Source organism: Bufo bufo, chromosome 1 (genome assembly GCF_905171765.1).
Source record: "Bufo bufo chromosome 1, aBufBuf1.1, whole genome shotgun sequence".
Taxonomy (NCBI): domain Eukaryota; kingdom Metazoa; phylum Chordata; class Amphibia; order Anura; family Bufonidae; genus Bufo; species Bufo bufo.
In genome coordinates, this window is record NC_053389.1 from 271,806,180 (window position 1) to 271,822,258 (window position 16,079).

At 48.6% G+C, this 16,079-nt stretch overlaps 1 protein-coding gene across 2 annotated transcripts in view; it reads left to right on the plus strand.

The window, feature by feature from the left end:
- Window positions 1-352: 352 nt before the first annotated feature.
- The window catches only part of TSPAN9 (tetraspanin 9), a 472,297-nt gene continuing 456,570 nt past the window's right edge, over window positions 353-16,079 (plus strand). For both annotated transcript variants that reach the window (XM_040439367.1, XM_040439375.1), the window contains exon 1: window positions 353-579. The gene's annotated coding sequence lies outside the window, so the exon portion shown is untranslated. The remainder of the gene's footprint in view (window positions 580-16,079) is intronic.

The window sequence follows — 16,079 nt, forward strand, 5'->3', positions numbered from 1 at the left end:
TAAATAGAAATGTTCCAATGCTAAATATTGTTTTCCAAACGCGTTTCGGGACAATACTGGCAGGATGTAGTTTTTGGAAGAATTATGATGCTGGTATTTGGGGTTTCGTTGAACGCCTATGAACCAGGGCATTGTTTATTTCCTGGCTGAGGGCTGGTTTTGATCCTGAATGCTTTTAATCTTTGGGGAATGCGTGTGTAGTGAGGGACTGCTGCTGCTGCTGGCCTTGTCATTACAGGGAAGGCTGGGCAGGAGGCTTGTCTGGGAGGAGGTAAGGAGGTCCATGGGAGCTCAGTCACAAGAAGAGGAGGAGTCCTCATACTCAGTGACCCTGCTACACTGTAACTGAATCCCAATGTGGCTGCACTTTTTTATGCCAGAGCAGCCTGTTGCTCCATCTCCCTCTCCCCCAACCATTTCCGCCTCTAGCAATCCAGTGACTCCCTGTAAGAAATGACTGGCTAACGCAGGAGAATCCCAGCACAGTTCCCCAGTTTGCATTTCTTTCCTGAATTTCCTCTCTTTCTCTTGGGATCTGTCTCCTCCCCAGGACTCTTGGAATACACATTCTGCCCAGAGGTGAGCAATTACTTTTTCATCTAAATTCCTTTCATGCAGAGATGCAGCAGAGCTGATTGTGTAATCCGAAGCTTTGCCCTCGCGTTATGTGTGCATTATGATAGCTTTCTCAGGAGGTTTACCTGCATTCCTATGTAAAACCATTGATAACATAGCATGAGTTGTGCCAAATGACAAACTCAGCCGTTTTGAACCATCTGACAAACTCAGTGCTGCTATATGTCTGTCTTTTACAGAATGCTGGTAGAACGTTGAAAACATCATTACTGGACAGTTTGTTTCATCAATCTTTATTTTGTGGTTACTTGCTATACTTTGTCTGGAATTTGGGACTTTGGGAATGTCATGCTGTTCAATTAGGTTAGATTGTAAGCTCTTAGGGTACAGGAGTCATTGGAATTGTACTGGAATGGAGTTTAGAAATGCACTGCAGGAGAGTTAGTCCTTTAAATGGTAAACTCTTATGGGCCAGGACCCCTTAGAGGTAGTCGAGTATAGTATAGTTGAGATACTCCTTTAGATTGTTAGCTTTCAGGGTATATGTTCTCCTAATACCAAGTGAACCTTTAGGCGCGTAGTCTAGTAGATTGTAAGCTCTTAAGGTTACAGGATCCTCTATTGGTTGCTGAGATTTTAGAAAGGCACTGCCGTGGGGGTAGTCTTTTAAATGGTAAACTCTTATGGGCCAGGACCCCCTAGAGGCAGTTGAGTATACTGTAGGTGAGCTAGTCCTTCAGATTGTAAGCCTTTAGGGTATATGACCCTCAATGCCAAGCGAACCCTTAAAGGGGTTGCGCTGCGATATATATTGATGACCTGTCCTGAGGATAGGTCATCAATATAAATCACTTCGCAGCCCCTTTAAGCATGCAGTCTGCTAGATTGTAAGCTCTTAGGTTATAGGATGTGAGCCTTTGAGCATGTAGTCTAGAAGATTGTAAGTTCTTAGGTTATAGGATGTGAACCTTTTAGCAGGTAGTGTAGAAGATTGTAAGCTCTTAGGTTATAGGATGTGAACCTTTGAGCATGTAGTCTAGAAGATTGTAAGCTCTTAGGTTATAGGATGTGAATCTTTGAGCATGTAGTCTAGAAGATTGTAGGCGCTTAGGTTATAGGATGTGAACCTTTGAGCATGTAGTCTAGAAGATTGTAAGCTCTTAGGTTATAGGATGTGAGCCTTTGAGCATGTAGTCTAGAAGATTGTAAGCTCTTAGGCTACAGGTCCTCTATTGGTAGCTAAGATTTTAGCAATGCACTGCAGTAGAGATAGCCCTTTAGACTGTAAGCTCATATGGGGTAGGACAGCATACTTCTTCAGGTATACCCTCCAGGTAACTGAGGCTTTAGAGAAGTATCATAGTAGAGTTAGGCTATTTTCACACTAGCGGCAGGATGGATCCGACAGGCTGTACACCCTGTCGGATCCGTCCTGCCGCTATTTTGCCGTGCCGCCGGACCACCGCTCCGTCCCCATTGACTATAATTGGGACAGGGGCGGAGCTCCGGCACAGCACGGCAGTGCACGGCGAAAGGCCGCCAGACTAAAAGTACTGCATGTCCGACTTTTTAGTCCGACGGCCTCTCACTGCGAACTGCCGTGCTGCGGTGGAGCTCCGCCCCCCACAGAGCGGCGGTCCGGCGGCACGGCGAAATAGCGACAGGACGGATCCGACAGGGTGAATAGCCTGTCGGATCCGTCCTGCCGATAGTGTGAAAGTACCCTAGGTCCTTCAGATGGTAAGCTCTTAGGGGTTAGCCTTCTAACAAGCTGAGACTTTGCTTGTACTGTAGTACGGCCGGTCCCGTATTATACAGGCACTGGCCATTTGTGCACTGCATCACAGATGCAGACCCATTTGCTTGAATGGGTACGCAATCCAAAAGGTGTGGCATGGAACCCCACGGACGCATTACGGAGTGCTTCCGTGGTTTTTACTGTCTGTGCCTCCACACCGCAGAAAAATAGAACATGTTCTATTTTTTTGCGGTGTGGACAGATCACAGACCCATTCAAATTGAATGGGCTTGCCTCCATCTGCGGCAGCCAAACACAGATGGTGCATGTGCATTGGGGACCTCAATTTGCGGTCCCCAATGCACCGAACGGGCTGCACGTGTGCATGAGCCCTTAGACTGTAAGCTCTTATGGTGCAGGTTTTTCTGCTTTTTGTGTTTTTATCAGTAGATTTTCCAGTCAATTTATTTTCTTTCTAATGTTATTTGCTGTTGTACTGTAAGTTTTCTAACCATAGGAAATAATAATAAGTATTATTATTATTATCCTTTTATACTTTCTGTCTCCCTGTGTTAGTTCAAGGACTAGTAGTTGTACCTCTGTGTGCCTTAAAATGCAATGTATAATGTGCTGAGAGTGGGTCCTGCTTCAGAGATATATGAACCTGAATCTAGTAAATTGCTTGTGCTGATCTAAGGTAGAGCTATGTAACACAGGCTCCACTGATGTGCTGGGACTTTTAGTTCTACAGCAACTACTTTAGCAGACTCTTTGTATTGCGGCTGCCTTTTAAGGACAGGACACCCTCCCCATTCTTCCTGCTCTGGACTGTTTCCTGTATATTGTTGAAGAGGAAAGAAAACCAAAATGTCTACACTCGGTAATGCTCATATCACTTAAAGGGGTATTCCCATCACAATGATCACTGTTAAATCTCTTAATGATTTGACAGTGATAATTTTTCTAAATACATTTTATTACCCAATTCCCACCCTTTTTGAGAAAATAAGTCCCCTCTTACCTGATTCTTGTCTTTCGTCTCCCCTGGTTACGGCCACCTCTCCTGTCGAAACCCGCCGGGCAGCGCTTGCGCAGAAGACTGAAGATTCTATCCCGGCTGGGCCGCGCAATGTCCTGAACGCGCACGCCGCTGCGCATGTGCCATGACGACTTCTTCCTGGCCAGTATAGTACAGAGCCGGGAACGCAAATAAGTCACCATGGTGCATGCGCGGCGGCGTGCGCGTTCAAGACATTGCCCGGCCGGGAGAAAAACTTCAGTCTTCTGCGCAAGCGCGGCCTGGCTGGGAGAAGACGTCAATCAAGCACCGCCGAATCCAGGAAGTGAACATCGCGCTGGACTACGGCAAGTATGAAAACTGAAGATGGGAATACCCCTTTAAAGAAGGTCATCTGGAAACTGATGATCTAGAAGTTTTTGGACTGATTCTGACCAGGTTATAGCAGCATGGTATATGTTCAATTTCATTTTGGAGCTTTGCATGATAGTCAATAATCCAAAATATCCAATAATTCAACAGTTATCAGTTACTGTTAATGTCGGGAAAATAGATTTTTAGGAAATCTGAGCACTTTAGATTTGGGTTACCTGAAACAAATCAGGTGGCTGATTCATCAACTTTTAAGATATTCGCTTATCTCTACTGGTAACTAGGGATGAGCGAATTGATACTAAATGAATCAGATTCGGCCCAAATTTTTCTAAAAATAAAAGGTGGATCCGAACCTGAAATTTAAGTGACCTGATTCAGGCAAATTTTAAAGCAAGAAATAGAGAGAACAAAAAGAGAGAAAAATCTGAGTTCTAATAGACCTGGTGGTGTCATCCACAACATTTTAGGCCAGTTAGAGCACTTTTGATTCAGCTACAATTGATTTGGACCTGAATCAAGCCGGTCTACTGATCTGGTCGAATCAAAACTGAATTGAATTTTGAGCATGTCTACTGATCACAATGCCCCTATAACACTGACAGGGTTGGACTGTCCCACTAGAGTTCAGTAAGGCCAGTCTATGAAGCCATAATAGGCCCCAAAGGCCCAAGAGATAAACTGCATTTGGGGATGATCTTTGTGCTAATCACTGTCCACTAGGTTCTATGTCTTAGGTTATGAATCAGTAAGACTTTATTAACTATATAGGGGTTGGGCCCCAAGAGTAATTTCCTCTGGTGGGCCCAAGGAACCCGACACTGAACACCGATTCCCTAGTGCCAGCCACAATGCCATATAACAATGGCTACCACAGATCTCTAGGTGGCATCCACAATGTCCTATAATAGTGCCACCATGTCCTTTACAATGACACATTGTCCCTACTAACAGCCGCAATGCCACTTTTACACATACAGGTTTTTAGTGGCCTTTTTTTGCAGTAAAAATACCAGCTCCAGATATTAGCTGAAGGTCTATGGCAGGGATCAGCAACCTTTGGCACACCAGCTGTTCAGAGACTACAACTCCCAGAATCCTCTTTTCACTTCTATCGGAGTTAAAAGAACAGCTGAGCAAGTGTGCATGCTGTGAGTTGTAGTTTCACAGCAGCTGGAGTGCCGAAAGTTGCCAATCCCTGGTCTATGGAAAATGCAGGACATGCAAGCCCTTTTTTTACTAATAGTATTTTTTTACTACTAGGGAAAAAAGACAAAAGAAAAGAACACATGGGCATTTAGAAAAGAACGCTACTAAAAACACCACAAAAACTGCTGCTACAGAAAAAAAAACATAGATGCCCTAAAAATGTTTGAGCATATAATGGCGTGGCAAAATGTATGTGTCCAGGGACTCCTAACGATCACTACCACAGTGACCCCAGTGAGAGCCACAATGCCCATATAACAATGAAGGTGGGTTTACATGTAGGTTTTTGCTGGTGTTTTTATGCACTTTTGTGTATTTAGTGGTAAAAACACCAGCTCCAAATGTTAACTGAAGGTCTATGGGAAATATGAAATTCAGGACACACAAGCATATTTTTTTACTTTACTTTATTAGGTGGCTTTTTTTAAAAAAAATTATGGCTTCTTTCCTTTTCAAAAATGCAGCATGCAGTAGCTCTTGGTGTTTTTTCAGGCATTTTGACCTTCTCTATAGAGAAAACTCACTATGGGGAAAAAAAGACAGAAAAAGGCCACAAAAAGCACAGCAAGAGAAGAAGTAGGTGCCCTAAAAACCATGCTTGGCTTTTTCACTACAAAAAAAATGGCAGACAAAATGAGTGTGTGCAGGGACCGTAATTATAAAATGGGGAATTATAATAGGACATATGGCAAGTTGCATAGTCACATATCTCGCATTGGATGCAATGAATGAACATATGGCTTCCTAATGTATTCTGCAAATTCACAGCAATTGAAATCATTTTTGATCATGGAAATGACAAAAATAATTCCAGGAAAGTTTTAAAAAACAGCAACATTGTAGTAAGGTATAGTATATGGCAGTATGGTGGAATATAGTTCTGACTCAATCTACTACCACCCCCATCTACCCCGTGTGTGAACCCAGCCTGAGGCGGGTTATTAATTAAGCAGCACTATATGAACTATAAATAACTGTAATGGGGGAACAGACGCACAGGTTCTTTACACTTAAAGTGCAGCTGTTGCCTGCCGTGTAGCCAGCGTGTCCAGGACAATGGAGGCTCGTGGGAACAGTTTACGACTCTTCCTCTAGACATCAGGGGGCAACACAATTAATATTACACAGCTAATTGAGTTTTTCCCTATATGTCTTCTGTAGTAATATGGCCCCTTGGAGCAGATTTTGGGGCTCATCCTGGATGGGAATAGACCCACTAGTTCAATGACACCCTTTTACAGGCATATGGAAGTGATAGGCACTCTGACTAGGGTCCTCTAATAATAACCAGGTCTTGGGTCAACCATGTATTGCTTGGTCGCCCATTAACTTCATTACTCTTCAGCTGGAATGTGTAACTACCTTCAATATCGGCTTCTTACTGGGGTGGGGGGGGGTCAGCAATGAGGCCCATAGTGATATAAAGTAAGGGGGAGATTTATCAAAGTGGTGTAAAGTAGAACTGGCTTAGCTGCCCTTAGCAACCAATCAGATTCCGCCTTTCATTTTCCACAGCTCCTTTTAAAAATGAAATGTGGAATCTGATTGGTTGCTATGGGAAACTAAGCCAGTTCTACTTTACACTACTTTGATAAATGATGACTCCATAAAGCTTGGATATAGGCACAATTTAAAGGCTATGAACACCTTCAGGGGCAGTTGTGTAACAGATTTTCTATTGTGGTCCAGAAGTTTTTTGTGGTCCTCCAACCTGGAACTAGAGGACATTATAAGCCCTGAAATCAAGATTTAAAGGAACGCTGCAGACACACTACATTATGCCTAGAATAGGATCAGTGCATACCACAGGGGTAATCTCTTTGCTATATCCTACTAGGCATAACGCAGTATATGAGTATTAAAGTAGTGTTTCACAGAAATTAATGTGTAATTGTGTAGAGATTGAATGGTGTCACCAGTAGGTGGCAGCACCGGTTACTAGGGTTTTGGAACTACCCTTTAAATTTGATTTGGATAAAGATACAGCTACATACACCACACATCGCTGTTTTTGGAAATCAAGTCATTGTTTAAGAGCATTGTGTAAATGGTCATCAATAGTTGACCGAGGACAGAAGTGAATCATAGGGCCCTTTTCTCTACAAGAGGTAGCTGTGCTGCTAGGGGCACTCATAATGTATTTGTGTTTATTTGGGATAGGGGTTTGTTTCTCAGTGACCTTAATGTGAACTAACAGATGAAATCCTCAGGAAGTCGCTGATTGTCAAAACATGTTTCCTTCAGAGATAACATGCTCCGAGCTTGTTTAAAATGAATATTACTAAATAATTTTAGGGTTTGTCAAAGACTGGGAAGTCATTAGGAAGTTGGTTACTTTCTAGGGTTGGCGATATCAAAAATATTCCCACGATAACGATATTTATTGTGATACCGATAACGATATACAGTCATGGCCGGACTGGGGGCGCAGCCTTAGGGGAGGGCAGCATGACGGGGGTTTGGTTTAGGGAGACCCCAGTGTGTAGGTTAGGTGGAGTTAGTGGGGATGGGAGGAGGATCGTTGGAAATGGGGGGATTGGGTGGTTTAAGCTTAGGGGTGTGGCTATAGGGTTAAATAGGGTAGCTGAGGTGAGACCGGGGGCCATTTTGTCAGGATCCAAAAGAGCTGGTACCTTGTGCTTGAGCTGGTGACCGAAATGGAGCAGCTGGAGGAGACCATCGCTCGTTTGAGGGCAGCAGCGGAGGTCTGCGGCGCCGACTGGATTCAGGCGCAGGTACAGCAGATGCTCCAGGGGGCGGCTGAGGCTCCAGCTGGGCCTCAGCCAGAGTTGATCCGGCCGCGGCGGGCCAGGCCGCCGGCGCGCTATAGCCCGCAGGCTTCTCAGTCTGCCCAGCCCCCTCCCAAGGCTCAGCGCCGCAAGCGGAGCCCCTCAAGGGACCCTCCACGCCGGGGGTCGGCGGGGAACGCTTCCTCCAGTACCCCCCGGCGTGGGAGGAATCCGAATAGTAGGCGGAGCCTGCGGGGTGGCCGGGCCCGGTCACCTCGTTCTGCGGTGATCGACAGCGTGGGAGAAGGACCAGGAGCGGGGGTCCTCAGCACAGGACCGGAGGTTGAGACCCCTCGGCGTGGACGAGTCGGCGGGAGGAGCGGGGCTGCTGCAGTCGTTCCGGTGTCCGGCAGCAGGCCCCTGTCTGAAGTGATTTCGGCGCGCATAGGAGGAAGCCCCGCCCACTCCGTCGCAGCCCAAGAAGATGGAGGGCCTGACGTCTCTAGCCTGGGCCTGGCTAGGAGACTTGAAGATGAGGCGGCGACGCAGAGGATGGATCTGCTGGAGTCCGGATTGTCGGCTGGTGGGGACACAGCACCCAGGCAGCCAGGTGAGGCCTCTTGGGGAACACTAGCACAGTTTGTTGGGGGGGCTGGGGGTGTTGGGGGGTCCCCAGTAGATGGTAGCAGAGGTTTGGGGCAGTTGTTGGGGGGGCTGGCAGGTTTGCTTGCAGGATGGGGTACGGGGGGGGGCGTCTCCGTTAGCAGCGTGGGGGGTGTCTGGGCCCTCTGGGGGAGCGAGCGGGGTTGGGGGGGCTAGTGTGAGTGGTGGGACTGTGTCGTCGTCGGTGCAGACGCAGGCGGGGGGCGCGGTTGAGGAGGAGACAGTTCGGTTGGATGACAGGGCAAGGGGTGAAGTTTATGTGTGCTTTGAGGGCCCTTTGGGGGCTCATTTGAAGCAGGAGGTGAGGGAAAAGATTTGGAGGGGGGAGTATGTAGAGATTTTTTCTTTGCTTCCGCTAGATAAATTTAATTTGGATAGAGTGAGACGGGATGAGGGGAAGAAGGAGGAGGAAGAGAAGCGAAGATACCGCCTGATACCGCGTACATTTGCAAACTGGCTGCAGGCGTTCGCGATATTAGCGAGCGTAATTGGGGAGAAGGCGCCGGAGTGCTGTTCAGCGTTGTTCTGCTATTTGGATGCAGTTGGGGAGGCGTACAGGGTGTATGGGGGAATAGCGTGGCTGCGGTACGATGAACAGTTCCGACAGCGGAAGGCGGTGAGGCCAGAGATTAAGTGGGACCACAAAGATATAGCTTTGTGGTTGAAGGTTACTGCGCCAGTGAGACAGGGCCAGTCCTTTCGGGGGGAGGCAGGAGGTAGTGGGCAGTCTAATGTTGCGTCAGCGTCAGCAAAGGGGCTGTGTTTCGCATTTAATGATGGAACATGTAAATTCGGAGCCAAGTGCAAATTCAAGCACGAGTGCTCAGTGTGTGGGGGGGCTCACGGTGCAGCGCAATGCTTTAGGGGGAACAGACAGAGGGGGGGGGATTTCAATAGCAAAGGGGGAGACGCCGGTACGTCTGGGAAGGATGGGCCCGTTTCTAGACAGGTATCCGGATAGAGAGGCGGCGGCGTTGTTGTGGGATGGGTTTTCAGTTGGTTTTCGCATCCCGTTTGTTCAGTGTGAAGCGGTTTTGCTTAGGAAAAATTTGAGGTCAGCATTGGAGCATCCGGAGGTGGTGACTGAGAAACTGGGCAAGGAGGTCAGTTTAGGCAGGATGGCGGGCCCCTTTTCGGCTCCACCATTGCCGAATTTGCGGGTGTCACCATTGGGGGTGGTTCCGAAGAAGGAGATGGGTAAGTTTCGGCTTATCCACCATCTGTCTTTTCCGAAAGGTTCGTCGGTCAATGACGGTATTGACCCCGCCTTGTGTTCGGTGGTCTATACCTCATTTGATGCGGCAGTGCAGTGGGTTAAGAAGTTTGGGAGGGGGGCGCTGTTAGCAAAGACTGACATAGAGGCGGCGTTTCGGTTGTTACCGGTGCACCCAGACTGTTTACACTTGTTGGGATGTTATTGGGGGGGGGAGTTTTTTGTGGACAGGTGCCTGCCTATGGGCTGTTCCCTGTCCTGCGCGTATTTTGAGGCGTTTAGCTCATTTTTGGAATGGGCGGTGGCGGACTCGGCGGGGTGTGAATCCATCATTCATTACCTAGATGATTTCCTATGTATTGGTCCGTCGGGTTCTAGGGTGTGCGCTTTATTGTTGCATACTTTAGAGTCGTTGTTTGGGGTCTTTGGGGTCCCGTTGGCTACGGATAAGACGGTAGGGCCGGTTACAGAGTTGAGTTTTTTAGGGATAGTGATTGACTCGGGTAGGATGGAATGTAGGTTGCCCCTAGATAAGTTGGAGGACTTGAGGGGAGAGGTGGCAAGGGCGTCTCGTTTAAAGAAATTGCAGTTGCGGGAACTGCAGTCGCTGCTCGGGAAACTCAATTTTGCTTGCCGGATCATGCCTATGGGGAGGGTGTTCTGTAGGAGGTTAGCTATGGCAACGGGGGGGGTGATTTCGCCACATCATTATGTGCGTTTAGGTAAGGAATTGCGAGCGGACTTGAAGGTGTGGAGTTCCTTTCTGGAGCGTTATAACGGTCGCTCGTTGTTTATGGGTGATGTGGTGAATTCTTTCGATTTCGAGTTGTTTTCGGATGCAGCGGGTAGCAAGGGCTTTGGGGTTTATTGCCGGGGGCAGTGGTGTGCGGGTCAATGGCCTGACAGTTGGGTGGAGCGAGGTTGGGTGAAGAATGTGGCTTTGTTGGAGTTGTTTCCTATTGTAGTGGCGGTGGTTTTGTGGGGTGACAAGTTCCGAGATAGGAAGGTTCGGTTCCACTGTGATAACCTAGGGGTGGTGCAGGCGATTAATGGGTTGTCGGCTTCGTCGGAGTTGGTGGTGAGGTTGTTGCAACGGTTGGTGTTGGAGTGTCTGTTGATCAATGCCTGGGTGGTGGCGGTTCATGTGCCGGGAGTGGATAACGGGGTTGCTGACGCTCTTTCTCGTTCACAGTGGGACCGTTTCCGGCAGTTGGCTCCAGAGGCGGAAGAGTTTGGGAGGGAATGCCCGAGTTGTCTATGGGAGGTACTGGACGAACGGTAGCAAAGCTTATTCAGGCATCGCTGGCACCTAGGACGTGGGAGTTATATCGGAAATCTTGGCAGTACTGGGAGGATTGGTGCAGTAAGTTGGATGTGGGGGATGGGGAGTTAGAGGTCCCAATGTTGTTGTTTGTGGGGCACTGTAGGGAAGAGGGGTGGTCGGTGTCTAGGATGAATAATTGCATGGCCGGTTTGGCATTCGGTTTTAAGTGTAGGCAGCGGCCGGATGTAACTAAGTCATTTTTGGTAATGCGGGCGATGAAAGGGTGGCGAAGGGCGAGTACAGGAGGGGATAACAGGAGACCGGTGTCCTTCGGGTTATTGTTGAAGTTGGGGGAGCAGCTGGGGGGGGTGTGTTTTTCCGCCTCAGAGGTTCGGTTGTTCCGGTTGGCATTCTCCTTGGCGTTCTTTGGGGCGTTAAGGGTGGGGGAGTTGGTGAGTCCGTCAGTGCGTAAGGCTGGGGGGTTACAGATGGCGGATGTGGAGTTGTTCCATGACAGATTGGAATTCGTTATTCGCCGGTCCAAGACGGATGCGGAAGGTCGAGGTCGGAGAGTGGTATTGTTTGGGGTCCCGGATTGCACCATGTGCCCAGTGAGGAGTTTACGGGATTACTGGGGGGACAGGAAGAGTGGGATGTCGCCACTGTTGGTGCATGAGGATAATTCTTTTTTGTCGCGTTTTCAGTTTGCGGCGGTTTTTTCAAAATGCCTGGTTCGTTTGGGCTTGGGGCCGGAGGGGTACTCGAGTCATTCTTTTAGGATAGGGGCGGCAACGGAGGCGGCGAGGTGGGGGTTGGGCGACGAAATTATAAAAAGGATTGGTCGTTGGGAGTCTGTGCGGTTTAGATCATACATTAGATTGCATAGTCTGTGAGGGAGCGGCCGGGGGGGGGGTCAGGGTAGGATAGGTGGATGGTGTTTTGCAATGTCATTATTGTTTGTTCTTGGGTTTGTTTCTCGTTGCAGATGCAGTGCCGGCCCTAGTTTGGATCCTCGGGCATTCGTATGTCTTTTGGGGGGGCCGTCCGGGCAGCGGTTCGGCCGGACGGTCAGCAACTAGGGTTCTCGAGGTCCGTGGCGGTGGTGAGGTGGATAGGGCGACGAGGTATGGTTTGGGCTGGGGTGTTGCCGGAGGTTCACAGGTTTGCAAGGCAAGACAGGGCACCCGAGGTTTTAGTTCTGCACGTGGGAGGTAACGACCTGGTGGCGCGGCCGTTCCGGGAGTTGTTGCAAGGGATAAAATTTGACTTGCTGCGGTTGTGGGTATTGTTCCCGCGGATGGTGACGGTATGGTCCGATATTGTCCCTAGGAAGGTGTGGAGGGATGCTCGATCAGTGGTAGGTGTTAATAGGGCGCGGGTTAAGGTGAACCGGGCGATGGGACGGTTCATGGCCAGGAATGGTGCTGTGGCAGTGAGGCATTTGGAGCTTGAGAAGGGTGTAGGGGGGTTTTGGCGGGCGGACGGGGTGCATTTGAATGCGGTTGGCTTGGACATGTGGAGCCTTGCAATCCAGGAGGGGATTGAAGTGGCCTTGCGTTTGTGGAGGAACGCGCAGACTTAAGGCGGTCAAGTCTGTGCGTCGGTGGCGGGGGGAGGTCCTTGAAGTTGGTCATATTCACAGAGGAGGATGCTGGGAGGGCTCCATGGTTGGGGCTGGACTCCCAGTGGTGACGGATTTTAAAGGGGCCATTCAGTGGTGCTTCTGAGCTGGAGGACAACGGCTGGAAGCAAGATGGCTAACCCACTGGGGTATTTGCGGTTGTTTGGGGGCTTCAAGGACTTCCCCTCGGGGGGGTGGAGAATTGTTATTTATTATATGTTATGTTATATGTTAATAAAAGACGGCTGCTGTGGCCGATTTATTCCAACCAAGGTGTCCGTGTGTCATTTTGGGGGGCATGTTGGGATGTGATAGATGTGAGGGTTGGTGATGGGGTCTGGAGTGAATAGAGGGGAGAATGGTTAGGGGTCGAACGGTGGATAACCAATACCACCGTCAAGTCATGGCCGGACTGGGGGCGCAGCCTTAGGGGAGGGCAGCATGACGGGGGTTTGGTTTAGGGAGACCCCAGTGTGTAGGTTAGGTGGAGTTAGTGGGGATGGGAGGAGGATCGTTGGAAATGGGGGGATTGGGTGGTTTAAGCTTAGGGGTGTGGCTATAGGGTTAAATAGGGTAGCTGAGGTGAGACCGGGGGCCATTTTGTCAGGATCCAAAAGAGCTCCCGCCCACCCTCCCTTGTTTTATGGGGGTGCGGTGGTGGTAAAAAAGGGGGAATGGGGCAGGTTATGATAGTTTTGGTGTCACGGTGGCTGTGGCGGGGGGAGGTCCTTGAAGTTGGTCATATTCACAGAGGAGGATGCTGGGAGGGCTCCATGGTTGGGGCTGGACTCCCAGTGGTGACGGATTTTAAAGGGGCCATTCAGTGGTGCTTCTGAGCTGGAGGACAACGGCTGGAAGCAAGATGGCTAACCCACTGGGGTATTTGCGGTTGTTTGGGGGCTTCAAGGACTTCCCCTCGGGGGGGTGGAGAATTGTTATTTATTATATGTTATGTTATATGTTAATAAAAGACGGCTGCTGTGGCCGATTTATTCCAACCAAGGTGTCCGTGTGTCATTTTGGGGGGCATGTTGGGATGTGATAGATGTGAGGGTTGGTGATGGGGTCTGGAGTGAATAGAGGGGAGAATGGTTAGGGGTCGAACGGTGGATAACCAATACCACCGTCATGTATATCGCAATAAATACCCAATTTAGAAGGAAAAAAACACTAAAAACATGCTGGAAATGTGGTGACAGACGCTGTCCACTTCCACTGTCGTGTCTGGTCCTCAGACAGCCCAGGCTTGCTGTTTTATAAAGGCTACAGGGAGACACTATACTGTATGGGGCTTGTACAGTATAATGTCTCCGTGTTGCCCCCATAGATTATAGTAATGCCTCCTTGTGGCATTAACTGACTATGCACTGACCGTACACCCGATATAACTGTATGCACTGACCGTACACCCGATATAACTGTGTGCACTGACCCTACCCCTGATATAACTGTATGCACTGACCCTACCCCCGATATAACTGTATGCACTGACCGTGCACCCGATATAACTGTATGCACTGACCGTACACCCGATATAACTGTATGCACTGACCGTACACCCGATATAACTGTATGCACTGACCCTACACCCGATATAACTGTATGCACTGACCGTACACCCGATATAACTGTATGCACTGACCGTGCACCCGATATAACTGTATGCACTGACCGTACACCCGATATAACTGTATGCACTGACCCTACACCCGATATAACTGTATGCACTGACCCTACACCCTATATAACTGTTATGCACTGACCGTACACCCGATATAACTGTATGCACTGACCCTACACCCGATATAACTGTATGCACTGACCGTACACCCGATATAACTGTATGCACTGACCGTACACCCGATATAACTGTATGCACTGACCGTACACCCGATATAACTGTATGCACTGACCGTACACCCGATATAACTGTATGCACTGACCGTACACCCGATATAACTGTGTGCACTGACTGTACAACTGATATAACTGTGTGCACTGACCCTACACCCGATATAACTGTATGCACTGACCCTACACCCGATATAACTGTATGCACTGACCCTACACCCGATATAACTGTGTGCACTGACCGTACACCCGATATAACTGTATACACTGACCGTACACCCGATATAACTGTATACACTGACCATACACCCGATATAACTGTATGCACTGACCCTACACCCGATATAACTGTATGCACTGACCCTACACCCGATATAACTGTGTGCACTGACCGTACACCCGATATAACTGTATACACTGACCGTACACCCGATATAACTGTATACACTGACCATACACCCGATATAACTGTATGCACTGACCCTACACCCGATATAACTGTATGCACTGACCGTACACCCGATATAACTGTATGCACTGACCGTACACCCGATATAACTGTGTGCACTGACCCTACACCCGATATAACTGTGTGCACTGACCGTACACCCGATATAACTGTATGCACTGACCGTACACCCGATATAACTGTATGGACTGACCGTACACCCGATATAACTGTATGCACTGACCCTACACCCGATATAACTGTATGCACTGACCGTACACCCGATATAACTGTATACACTGACCGTACACCCGATATAACTGTATGCACTGACCGTGCACCCGATATAACTGTATGCACTGACCCTACACCCGATATAACTGTATGCACTGACCGTACACCCGATATAACTGTGTGCACTGACCCTACACCCTATATAACTGTATGCACTGACCGTACACCCGATATAACTGTATGCACTGACCGTACACCCGATATAACTGTATGCACTGACCCTACACCCGATATAACTGTATGCACTGACCCTACACCCGATATAACTGTGTGCACTGACCGTACACCCGATATAACTGTATACACTGACCGTACACCCGATATAACTGTATGCACTGACCGTACACCCGATATAACTGTGTGCACTGACCCTACACCCGATATAACTGTATGCACTGACCCTACACCCGATATAACTGTGTGCACTGACCCTACACCCGATATAACTGTATGCACTGACCCTACACCCGATATAACTGTGTGCACTGACCGTACACCCGATATAACTGTATACACTGACCGTACACCCGATATAACTGTATGCACTGACCCTACACCCTATATAACTGTATGCACTGACCGTACACCCGATATAACTGTATGCACTGACCGTACACCCGATATAACTGTATGCGCTGACCGTACACCCGATATAACTGAATGCACTGACCGTACACCCGATATAACTGTATGCACTGACCGTACACCCGATATAACTGTATGCACTGACCGTACACCCGATATAACTGTGTGCACTGACCGTACACCCGATATAACTGTATGCACTGACCCTACACCCGATATAACTGTGTGCACTGACCCTACACCCGATATAACTGTATGCACTGACCCTACACCAGATATAACTGTATACATTAATCCTGCATCCCATTTAACTGTATGCACTGACCCTGCAGCCTATTTAAATGTATACACTGTGTATACAGGGTGCAGTGTCACTATATATAGATGGAGTACAGCACAGCTATACTGTTTGCTCCTAGGCTCCGTCCCCCTCCTTCCCCACATTTCACTTCCAGCACCTCCTGCCTCAGTCTCACCTGCACTACTGTACCATCTTTA